This window comes from Galeopterus variegatus, unplaced genomic scaffold (genome assembly GCF_000696425.1).
Source record: "Galeopterus variegatus unplaced genomic scaffold, G_variegatus-3.0.2 Scaffold2482, whole genome shotgun sequence".
Classification (NCBI taxonomy): Eukaryota; Metazoa; Chordata; class Mammalia; order Dermoptera; family Cynocephalidae; genus Galeopterus; species Galeopterus variegatus.
The window spans coordinates 215,807-225,747 of NW_007728593.1; the positions used below are offsets into that span (position 1 = coordinate 215,807).

At 46.8% G+C, this 9,941-nt stretch overlaps 1 protein-coding gene across 1 annotated transcript in view; it reads left to right on the plus strand.

The window, feature by feature from the left end:
* Nucleotides 1-8,804: 8,804 nt before the first annotated feature.
* Nucleotides 8,805-9,941, plus strand: part of LOC103597979 (collagen alpha-1(XIV) chain-like) — a gene marked incomplete at its 3' end in the record, with an annotated part of 45,728 nt that continues 44,591 nt past the window's right edge. The window contains exon 1 of the mRNA XM_008581877.1: nucleotides 8,805-8,956. The remainder of the gene's footprint in view (nucleotides 8,957-9,941) is intronic.

Consider the following 9,941-nt stretch of genomic DNA (forward strand, 5'->3'; position numbering starts at 1 on the left):
CCGGGCGGGAGCGCCGCCGCGCTTCCCAAGCGGCGCACTATCCAGTGCGCCACCGGGCCGGCCCACACCCCACTTGTTTTAAGTGTCTTTTCTCTGATCTCAGTAAATTCTGCTCATTCAAGGCTCTGGTCTCCTCTTCTCATAAGGGCACTAATCCTATTATGGGGTCTCCACCCTCATGACCTCATCTAAACCTAATTACCTCCCAAAGAGGCCCACTTCCAAATACCATCACATTGAAACTTAAGGTTTCAACATACAAATTTACAAGCATTCAGTCCATAGCTCTGGGATAAAGAAGGTTGGTGCTAAAATAAGAAGGGTTGGGTGGAAGTTGTTTGAGAAGGTAGATCCCTAGATTCCCTTCTTAACGCTGCACTCCCATATGCTGGTGGAATGCTGGGGTTTATTTTTTGGAGATGGTAAAACATGGGGTCTTGAGCCTGAGAGTGAACTGAGCAGTAAGAGTGCAGGCATCATACTGAAGACAGAGGGATTCAGTGGCTGTATTCATATAAAGTGCTCAATGCCAAGTCTCTCAACCTTCTTGTTTAACAGTCAGAACTCTGGCAGCCCGACTTCACCCTCGAGGAAGGTGATTGGAAGAGCATAGTTGGGGGATCTGCCAGGCCAAGAGGAAAGACTAAACACACTGACCTTGAAGGCTCCTCAACAAAGGGCCACTGAGGAGGTCACTCTCCAGTGCAGCACATGCTGAATAGCCCCGCCAACCTACAACTTCCAATCCCTTTTCAATCTTCCTCTTTGTGTTTGTTTCTTTTTCTTTTTATACCCCAGCTTTTTACATTGAAAAATTAAAATCTATAGAAAATGAGAGATTAGTACAATGATCCCATATAGTCTTGACATAAATTCATCGATTGTTAACATTTTTCACATTTTCTCTCTCTTTCTCTACATATACACACTTTTTCTCTGAACCATATGATATTTTCTCATACTTAATAAGGAGCAGATCATGAAGAAACAGCAGAAATCTAAGAAAAGTTTCTAACGTGGAAAGTGGAATCCCAAATAAAGAGACAACAGCCATTTGGAAAATATACAGTCTATGTAGAGAGAAGAAAGCTTAAGAAAATATAATCATTTACCTCTTCAGAGAGATTGTACCTATGAAACAAGAGTAAGATACTATTAGAAATTCAAATAAATTTTTTTAAAAAGAAAAACATTCAAAAAACACAAAATAGGATTATTAAAAATTAAAATATAATAGAAACGAGAAACTAAAATAAAATTTAAATATAAAGTGACAAAATCCACAAGGTAGAACAAAAATACAAAGAGACAGAAAACAAGAAAGGAAAAGTAAAAAAGTTATACCATCATTCTCAGAGGTCTACTATTTGAAAAAGGAAATCCAGATACAGAGAATAGAGAAATAAAGAAGAGAATTTCTTTTTTTTTTTTTCCTTTTTTTGTCTTTTTTTTTTTAATGACCGGTAACGGGATCGCAACCCTCAGTGTCGCGCCTGTACCGGGGACCGGCAACGGGATCGCAACCCTCGGTGTTGCGTCCACACCTTGCTCAGCCAGTGAGTGGGAACCGGTCTCCACATGGGATCCGAACCCTCAGCAGGAGCGCTGCCGAGCTCCCAAGCGGCGCACTCTCCAGTGCGCCACCGGGCCGGCCCGAAGAGAATTTCATTAATGAAACACTTGAGATATTTTCAGAACCAAAGGATATGAATTTCTAGACTGAGAGGGTCTACGGAGTATGTAGCACAATAAGGGAAACTGGACCCACATCAAAGTATGTCATTGTGACATTTTAAAAAACAGGAGACAAAGACCCTACAAGCTTCCAGAGTGAGTAGGTTGGTGGGGCGATAGTTTATTCAGAGAAGATCTAAAGTCAGAATAACTTCTCAATCACAACAGCAATGCTGGAAGCAAGAAATAAGGGAGCAATGTCTTCAACATTTTGAGGAAAATTATTTCTTAGCTAGAATTCTATGTCCAGTCAAAGTAGTAATAAAATGTGAGGGTAAAATACATACAAGGTTTGAAAAATTTATCTCCTCCTCCCCATGCTCTTATCTTCGGATACCGCTAGGGAATGTCCTTATTCAAAATAGAGTAAAGTAAGAGCCAGGAAGATGTGAAAAATTGAAAACAGGATATCCAGCACATAAGAGAAGTAGAGAGAACCCACTGAGTAATAATTGTGCTTCAGGCCTAGAGGGCAGTCACTTAAGACTGCATGTTTGTGTCCCCCAAATCCATATGTTGAGGCCTAAATCCCCAATGTAACGATATTTGAAGGTGCGACATGTGGGAGGCGATTAGATTATGATGGTGGAGCCCTCATGAATGGGATTAGTGTCCTCTTAAGAAGGAATGCAAGAGGGATGATCTCTCTCTTTCTGTCTTCATCATGTGAGGATATGAGAAGATGGAGGTCTGCAAACCAATTTGCAGGCCCTCACCAGACACTGAACCTACTGATTCCTTAACCTTGGACTTCTCAGCTTCCAGAACTGTGAGAAATAAATTCCTGTTGTTTAAGCTACCCAGTCTATGGTATCCTGTTACAGCAGCCCAGAGTGACAAAGACAGCAGCTGTGCAGATAGAAGCATGGAAGCAGCATGATGCAAGAAACAGGCTGCTGAGAGCTGTCAGCACCATGTTGCTACAACTGTCTCTTTAGCCAGATTAAACTCCTGGACGACATACTTGACCAAACAGGGGGATGTACTAACAAAGAGGAAGACATGGTATTCAGGAAATAGGCATCCAATCTTTGAGAAAGGCAGAGGAAATTCCAAGTATAGTAGAAAAGCAAAGGCCAGGATGACAACTGAGCAACAGGTCCAAAGGGAAAACTACCCAGAAAAAAGAAGGAATATCTAAAAAATCTTAGCTGATATAAGTGACTTTATGCACCATGGTACTGAGATGTTATTGGAAGTAGTAGGAAGAATTAGCAAAAAGCAAAAAGAAAATTAAGGAAATGAAAACGCAAGGTAATTATTAACTTCAGAAAAAACTAATAACAGAAAGGAAAAATAATCATAATGTATCATGATGCTTCTACATGAGTGATATTTGCAAAGCATATGAATGGAAACACTGAATATAGATTTAACCAAAATTGTAATGTAATCACATTGCGAAGATAGAAGAGTGGGGGGCCGAGCTGTGGTGCAGCGCTGGCGTGTTCGGGTCCTATGTAGGGATGGCCGCCGGTGCGCTCACTGGCTGAGCGCAGTGAGGCTGGTCTCAAAAAGGACAAAAAAAAAAAAAGATAGAAGAGGGGATGGCAGCGTAAGAGAGCGTATCCTCTTCTACTGTAATAGGGAACATAGAAACGATATTTAAAATTGGTTAATAGACACATGCATGTTATTTAGAAGTATGAAGATGTGGAAATGTTAGGAGGAAACTTGCTTAAAAGTAAAAAATGCTATTTTTTGGACAGCAAGACAGTATTACTTATATTTTACAAGTTTTCAGTATTACTTGACTTCAAAAATTACATGGTTGAATTATTTTTAATAAAATAATCATTACAAAAATTAAAATAGTCCATGTGAGCTCTCCCAGCACATTTGGCATCTGAAAAACTCTCAATAAAAGTTCTTTTATTATGATATTATTATTGAAAAGAGTCTTGGCTTTTTGTCAGATAATATTAAATCGATAATATCTGCCACTGACTCTTTTGAGATTTGGGCAGGGTATCTAATTCACTGGGCCTCAGCTTCTTCATTTGTAAAGTGATGCATATAATATATATAATCTCTTAGGCCTGCTACAGCACTATTATACTATGAATAGAACCTTTTATGCAACATGCATACACGGACAGGGTGCTGTCACACATGAAAAACTTGGCTGCTCTTAAAGTCATGACTTTGATCTGGTCCATGGAGCTGAAAAGATGAGGAATGTCTTAATGACTGGTTCAAGAACATGAAAGGCAATTGTGAAGAGAAGGGGAGGACTTCAGCACCATAAAGGGCGGAATAAGACAATATGATTTCAATCTCTGGAATGACTTTCACCTCATAGAGCTCATATATTAAAATAGCGTGATGTACGGGAATGCACTTTGTAAAACAAAAACCCTATACAAGCATGGAAGATAACACGAATATTGTTTGGAACAGGGTCAGCACACAATAGAGGGAAAAGCTCTGGCCCGAGAGTTAAGACATCTGAATTCTAGTGTTGACTTTGTTAATAATACTCTTGTTAAGCTCGGACAAGCTCTCTCATGTCCTTTGTCCATGCTTCAGGACTGGTGAAATAAAGGTTGATTCAGTTGAAGTTCTTCAATTAGCAGGGAAATAAATCAGATATGGCAAAAAATGGGGTTGCTCATGGAACTGAGACAAAAGCTTCCAGAAGGACAGGAGTCAGAGATGTTCTAGAGCTCTGGACAGGGCTGGTATTCAAAAGATTGAGCAACCAGATGGCACAGGCACAACCCAATCAGAATGGAGGCCAGTTGTTGGGGCATGTTGCGGCGCAATCAAATCATAAGGCGCCTGCCTAAGTATGGTTCCTGTTCCCTAAAATAGATCAAGCGGTGGCCATCTTGCTGGCGTAAGGCCTCCGCCGCCGTTTCATGAGCGCTTTAATGCACGTAGCTAGAAGTCCTTCTTTTCCGGGGCCCAGTGACTAAGCAGTTTTTGCCCGCCCTGTCATCACCCCTCTTCATAACTTGTGGCTTCCCCTGATTGGATAACCATCTCCTCCCGCCTCTCCTCTCTGTTTCCGCTTTCTTCCTCTATATAAACTCCAACACCTTTCTAATAAACGGAGTTCCGGCTTTGACCACTCTCCTGGCTCGGTGGTGTTCTTTCTCGGCCCCCGGGGAGGAAGGTCCTGGGGGGGAAGGGCCGTGCCAGCGACACTCATCATCCCGCTCAGCCCCACAAGGGACCCCCGGCTGGACCGGGGTCTCTTCCCGCTCGGTTTTGTCGGCCTTTGGCTCAGGGAGGGCCGGCAGCCAGTAGCCACACTTGAGCAGAGAACAGAGGTGCTCAGCTGATCAGAGCATTAACTCTCCAGTTGTTGGAGCAAAGGGAGATCTGGGGTAGTGGTCCCAGGAAGTGGATGGTAGAGGACACTAAGGGTTGTGGGACAGCAGCTATTCACCAACTGGTATGGAAGACTTTCAATATTTTAACAACGATTTCAGCTGCATTGGTGTGTTCCTGCTGGATGGTAGAGCTGTGTCTGGGTATAGCAACTATTGTTTCTTCTGGCCTCATTGCTAGGATGAACTGAGATAAAATTTGGCAAACATTTTTTCTGCCTTTGTGTTTTACCACTTAATACCCACATTTGAGGGAGAAAGTATCTGTTTGGCTTAGTTTAGAGCTTATGCTCATAATTGACTGGGGGAAAACAGGGCTAAAGGAATGCAGAAGTCTATTATCCCAGGGTAAGAATTTAGCAGCTGGTGAGGTGGGATGTCAGTCAATTGGAAGGGATATGGGCCAATTATTACAGGACAGGGCTCTGAAGCCTCCCTACTGTGCTGGGAATTAGCCCTCTGTTACCAGTTGTGCCACTGCAAGATCAGAGCACATGTAAGAGTTCTAATAGCTGGGATGGAGTAGTCAGCTTGGAGGGGCAACACGGGAACAGGGATCAGGGAATTGGGCCATGGTTATTGTTCATAGGTGTGACACTATTATCAGCTGGTGACTATACTTGGTGAGTATAAAGGAGGAATGGAGGCTGAACTGTGGGAAAACTCACTGCTGGCTGTTACAGAGGGGTTGGAGTAGAACCACAAATAACTCATTCATCTGGAAGCTGTGGTTTGCTACAGCAAGCGGGAGGAAATGCATGATGGTACTTGGGGGTTTTACAATGACTGGGAGGAGGGGTCGGTGCTGCTGGAATTTGGCTGATGGGACCAGGCATGATAACTGTTCTACAAAGTCTAGGTGGTTCTACACAAAATGTCAAAAATAGTACCTCTATTGAGAAACATTGAGAGGAGAATCTTCTGGAAGGGGCTGCTGGTGAGTGTACAGCCATGTGCAATGGGTAGAAGGGGAATAGTCCTGGTTTGGTTAATGTAGCTGCCATTTATTAATTATTTATTATGGATTAGGTCCATAAGTACGTTTGTCATTTAATCTGCATGACAATCCCTTAAGATATAATTAACTACCTTCTTCTTATACACGAGGAGTTGGGCTCAGAGAAGTAAAATCACTTCACCAAAGTGAGTCAAGCAAAGGAAGAATCCTGCAATTCAGGTTTAAGACCAAAGTCTTCCTGCAAAGTTTCAGGGGACCGAGAGGAGAGGGGAAGCAGGTGTGTGTGTGTGTGTGTGTGTGTGTGTGTGTGTGTGTGTAGTCCATAGAGAGAAATAGGATTAGAGTCATGTCACAAGCTCAGTATGTTGAGTCCTGGAATCAATTACTGTGGGAAGCTAAAATTTTTGTATACCTTTGAAAAGGCCCCAGATATCCATATTTAGTTTTCTTAGACTGAAGGAGACAAACATTAGTGGGGTCTTTTGGTCTTGTTTCTATGATTCAGTTCTGAGTACTCTACCAGACTCTGAGGACTGCCCTTAAGATAACTGTTGAATAAACACTCTCTTGAAAGGGCTGGAAATTCACACACAACTGGGACTAAATGGAAAACTGATTGAAACCAGCAATTCCAATTCAACATTAACTGAAGTTTATCTACATCTAAAGTGAAATTCAAGAAGTCAAAGTTAAAGAGATGAAGGAAGAAAGACTTGAGTTAGAATTTTAAAAAATGACATTTTATATGATTACTAAACCAATGCAAATCATCACATAAGATTTCTATCCAACAAATATTATGGCTAATTGTTGTATGTGGGTTTTTGTACACATATTTCACATTTTAAAATCATCAGGGGATTTTAGATTCCAATTTTCTGTAATTAAATAACTGGTACTTCCCTCCCCCTCTTTTACCTAAAACTTTGAGCTAACGTGCAACCATCTCTCCCAAGGGAATTACAAGAAAAACTTACACTAATTATCTACATTTTGGTAAAAATGAAGAACATGAGAGTAAATTTTTACCGTGAAAAGGAGGAACACAATATGAGGGTAATAGGCACTTGTCATAGGCAGAGAAAGGGAGTTCTAACTAAAGCGGTAGTTGTCTGTAAGAATAAATGCTACATTTCAGCAATTCTGCTCCAAACGTGTCAATCCACGGTGAATGAGCATCCTTCCAGTTCCCGCTCTATCTCAACCCCGAGCAGACACCAGGTGGCGCTCTTACTCTGCAGTGCCGCGTCGGGGATCCTTGGTCTAAAAAGCTGCGCCGGCCGCCTGGGGCCCGAGCATCGCGTTCCGTCGAGCGCAGATGCAGAGCCGCGCCCTGCTGCGGCCGCGCCCTGTGGCTGAGCAGAGGCCAATTCCGACTCAGATCAAGGGACGCAGGGCGGACCCTAACCCTTTGCACTGCAACCTCAAGACCTGAGGGGGAATCCAGCGCATGGGCAGGGATGCAAACGTCACGCAGATTCGAGGAAAGCAGAAGTAGTGGCTACCCGCAGTACGGACGGGCAGAACGTCGGAAAGACCGTCTTGAAAGGTCTCAAACGTCACAGCCCCTATTTCTGGATTCCCAGCTGGGCACGACCGAGCCAGGATCGAGGACCTGCTGACGGTCTCCCCTCCCCCTCTTCTCTCCATCAGCCAGCCTTGGGCGATGGTGAAATGCTGCAGTTTTCCAAGGCGACAAAGCATTTTCTCACAAAAGTAGGGTCTTGCTAAATTCTCTGTTTCTGTGCACTCTCCTCCCTAGCATTGGCGAGCACAGAGCAAGCTAGATTGTAAAGAATTGGACGCAAGCAGTTTGCTAGTGCGGCTCAAAAATGCGTAAAGATGCCCTTGAAGAGGGCCCAGCGGAGGAGCGCAGGACCGAGTCCCCAGAGACCCACGTGGGGCCCTGGCGCGCCTCCTGCTCGTCACGTCCCAGGGCAGAGTCTGTCAAAGGGTGGCCTGCGTGGATCAGAGCCACCAGGGGGGTCGATGAGCGCAGCGTCCCCGGTCTCGGCCCACACCTGTTGATCAGAGTCTCCGTGGCGGGGGAATCTCCGGTTTCGAGGTCCAACCATGTGAAAATGCCAACATCTGTGCTTTTGTAAACGACAAAAATATCAATTTCCACACCCCCAGATGATTCTTCTGCACATTAAAGTTTAAGCGCTGCTTAGGCGTTGTTGGGAAGAGGATGTGTTCGGAAAGGGAGAAGAGGGACGGAAAGGTGGCTTCCCGGTGGCTACCGTCCCATCCCGTCCGGTCCCCGCAGCCTCCCATCCCCTCACCCCGAGCACTGGGTCTCTCTGATGCGGGAAGGCAAGGCCGATCTTTGGGAAGGGGGAAGTGGACGCAGCACCTGGGGACGGGAGGGCTCGAGATCTCCCACAGCGTGCAGGGGCTCTGCTCCAGGAGCTCCGCACTAGCCTCGGGCCCAGCAGGCGTGAGGACGCGTCTCGTCCCCGCGCTCTACGCCCAGCTGCGGCGCGCACCTGGGGGGCCGCCAGGTCTGCAAATGGGGACACGCGTTCGGCTCGGGGCGGCTTCCTCCGCTTCTGCCGTGGGGCGGGGATGAGATGGGGAGGAGGAGGAAGAGAGAAAGTGGGGGCGTTGGGGACTTGGGCCTGCCTCCCACCGCCCGCCCCGCAGCCACCTTCCGCTCTATAATTGGCCGCCGGCGGCCCTTCCTTTCCTCTTATCTGATTGTGGGCGCCCAGCAGGAGGGAAGGGCTGGGGAGGCGGAGGCAGCTCCGGGCGGCCGGGAGCGGGAGCGGGAGAAGGAGCGGGAGAGGGAGAGGAGCTAATTTAAAAGGGTACAAGGAGCGAAGCAAGCAAGGGCGGTGCGCCGCCAGGAACCAACTCGCGGCGGAGCTCGGGGCTTCCTCGCGTGCGGAGAGGTCCCCAACCTGGGCTGGAAGCTTGCCCTGTACAGGTCAGTTCGTCTTTTCTGCCCTTCTTCCTCTCGTCTTTGAAAGGTCTATTTATAAGGAAGGAAAAATGGAGAGAGCGAGCCACCTGCAGACGCAGTGCAATTCCACGGACTTGACGCGCGCGCCCAGGATGGCTCGGGGACCTTTGGGAAGGAAGGGGACGGTGCACCCGGAGGCCTCTTCGCTGGGCTCACTGGGCAGGGAGATTGGAGGCGCTGCGTGAGGAGGGTGCGGAGAGAGTGGAGATACCTTGTGTTGCTCTCACGAGCTGTTCTCGGTACTTGGGTGCTGTGAAAGCGCGGCGAGAAGCTGCGTTTGGCTGCGGGACAGTGGCGGCTCCAGCATTTCCATTTACATGGGGCTTGGTAAAGGTGACAATCCGGTGGGAAAGGGGCTTAGGAATTTGTCGTGAAGGGCTGTGTGCATAAAGAGCATGCAGTTTTTGTTTAGATCGTATTGGGGTAGCTTCAGAGAGCAGCCGGTGGAGATCATGAGGGACACAACTCTCCCAGCTACCCGCTGGTACTGCCACACACAGATATGTGTAGCTGAGGTCCGGGAGCAATCAAGGCAGAACGCGCTGATGGAGGTGGTGGCGGTAGGCGCTCGACCCCAGGAAACCGGGATGCATTTGGCTTTGGTGTCTGAAGCCAGGAGGTTGCGGCTTTGAGATGCACCACCAGACTGCGAGTTTGCAGGATCCTCTCTGTCCTAGCTTTTCCACCCCTCACTTTCCCCCCCTTTTATCACTCTGGACCCCTCCCTGCTTCAAGCTTCGTAGTGCTCAGGGCCTGGACAGAGAAGCATCAGGGGGAGTTGGGCTTTGGAGCACAGGCAGGACAGGGTTATGGCCCAGCCAAGAGGAGAGCCGTGGGGTCACTAGAGTGGTTCTCAGTCCCAGGCCAGGCCTGGAGGCCGCCTGCAAGTCTGGGACACAGGAACTTGGATCTTGGTGCTGAGTTTTGGGGTCCTCGGTGGGAAGCACCA